Source organism: Vanessa cardui, chromosome 13 (assembly GCF_905220365.1).
Source record: "Vanessa cardui chromosome 13, ilVanCard2.1, whole genome shotgun sequence".
Classification (NCBI taxonomy): domain Eukaryota; kingdom Metazoa; phylum Arthropoda; class Insecta; order Lepidoptera; family Nymphalidae; genus Vanessa; species Vanessa cardui.
The window spans coordinates 4,175,299-4,177,781 of NC_061135.1; the positions used below are offsets into that span (position 1 = coordinate 4,175,299).

The 2,483-nt window shown below is 33.4% G+C and overlaps 1 non-coding gene across 1 annotated transcript; it reads left to right on the top strand.

Annotated features, from left to right (window-relative positions):
- The first annotated feature begins 1,282 nt into the window (after positions 1-1,282).
- Trnaa-cgc lies at positions 1,283-1,354 on the top strand. Its single transcript has one exon. It is a non-coding gene; the product is annotated as a tRNA-Ala (tRNA).
- Positions 1,355-2,483: the final 1,129 nt, after the last annotated feature.

The window sequence follows — 2,483 nt, forward strand, 5'->3', positions numbered from 1 at the left end:
GTGCTTTCTGTTGTCTAAAAATAATGTTCATCAATTGTTAATTTAAGTTAAATTTAGTGTCTATACATCGTCACGAAACTAAATAATAAGGTTTAGTCATTGATAAAAAAACCGCTTGAATCTCATGATTTTTAAACGAAATATTAATAAAATGGACATAATAGAAAAGTCCCATGCTTTCAACGTATAAATAAATCAACTACGGATACTTCGTATTACTTTAAATTTACGTTTAAAAAATAATAAAATAACAGCCTCTAAATGCCTAAAAAAGTTAGGCCAAGGTGAGCTTTCCTTTGGAGAAGCACAATAGTCAGTCTCATTCCATCACACTGCTCCAATAATCGTTGGTATATATGTGGCAGATTTTCACTCATCACAGTCAGGTTTCCTCACGAAGTCTGCATTCGCCGTCCAACACGATCCCGCAATCATCTATTTCAAGGTTCATATGTTCAAACCACTGAACAATCCCGGCTTTGAATGTTTAATACGCGATAATTAAACTAGGTATAAATAGAGCGGCTTAATGCTTATTTGTTTTAATACAAAACTATCAATAGCGACATAGTTTATTTTAAATTTTAAGCGGCAATCTGTAGCAGCAGCCGTGTTTAATATTTTCACTAATTAAAAGGGCGCTCTGCGAAAACATTGACTGCGATAACGAATTGACATTGACAAAAGTTAGCTTTAAATAACTACCTAGCGAATCACGTTTCAGCGCCATCTCGTGGTGACTTTATGAACCATCAGAATTAAGCTTTTTAAAGAGGCTGTATTTCGTATTCTTATTAGAATACTTACTTTATGTTAAGCATAACTATGCCTAATTTTAAGGTAATTAATATACCATAATGTATTTATTTAAGTGTGTTTTAAAGACAGAAGGTAAATAAAAGTTTAACAACTTAAAAAGCATATATTATGTATGAAAACTAACAGTTTAAATGAAATTTTCACGCATAATAGATACATTTCCGTTAATTTAATTAAATATAGGTAAAAATTTAATACTATACTGGACAATTATTTTAACAGTATTTTATATTAGTGTAACTCTCATAGGGCTTTTTTCGCGATTAACTATTTAAATAAAACAATTTATTATAACATTACAATTACGTATTTAATTATTAAATTTGATTTTTACAGCTTTGCGACATAGTCCGCTTGTGACAAATAATCACAGGGAATCAAACTTTAAACCAAATATTTAAAAAAGGATATTCGACGACGCTTATAAACGTAAACTATGCTGTTTTCGCGTAAACTTTCTATCGGGGGTGTAACTCAGTGGTAGAGTGTCTGCTTCGCATGCTGAAAGTCCTGGGTTCAAATCCCAGCACCTCCAAATTTGAAATCACTTTGGACTGTTTTTGTTTTTCCATAACTTATTTTTAATATCATATATAGTTATATCCATTTCTCAATACCAATATTATTTGAAAAAAATTATTATGGTCTGTTAAATTCTTTATGATATTTTAAAATATAAGTATACCCTTTATCATCAGAAGTAGCATCGATTTTTCGACCCAATAGAGCAAATACCGACACGCGCCGGAACTAATTACATACTAAATAAATCATTTAATTTTGTGGTGCACTGATTGACACACACCTGGACTTATGTTACCTGTTACGTTCATATTTAATACTCCTTTGTTATAAATTAATTTCTAGAACCGTCACACATCAATAACTTTATAAGTAATACGGGAATGTGATTTATACTTATACAGGAACTAGTGACCCGCCCCAGCTTCGCACATGTTCTTGCTATGTATCGTTATGTTATGACCAAATGACATAAAATCATTATAAATTGTAGTCTATGTGTTATTCGGATCACATCACATTACCGGATTAGTAAGCTGAAGTGGCAGTGGGCTGGTCATATCTACCGTAGAACCGACAACCGTTGAGAAAAACGTGTTCTAGAGTGGAGACCGCGTCTCGGCAAACGTAGTGTAGGACGTCCTCAGGCACGGTGGTGTGACGACTTACGCAAGGCGGCAGGCAGGAGCTGGATGCGAGTAGCCGGAGAAAGACCACAGTGGCGTGCACTGGGAGAGGCCTATGTCCAGCAGTGGACAAAAACGGGCTGATGATGTTATGTGTGATATGTGTTTATAAATTGTAGTCTATGTGTCATTCAGATGTATAGCCTATATTACTATAAAATTACATTCAAATCCGTTCAGTAGTGTTTTTCATAAAACAGTAACAAACACACATATATCAATTCTCACAACTTTTGCATTTATAAAACTAATTATAACGTATATATATTTAAATGTGTAATAATCGCGAAAATTTAAGACAACATTTTGCATTTATAATTTTAGTAGAATATGGAATTCACACTTCATGTCAATAGTCTAAGTTTCAATCTAGAGCCAAGGTGCCCCTGCCAAGATAAGCCAAGCGAAGCACAAGAACTTTATCTTAAAGCGCCTCGTCTTGTTTTTGAACCATTA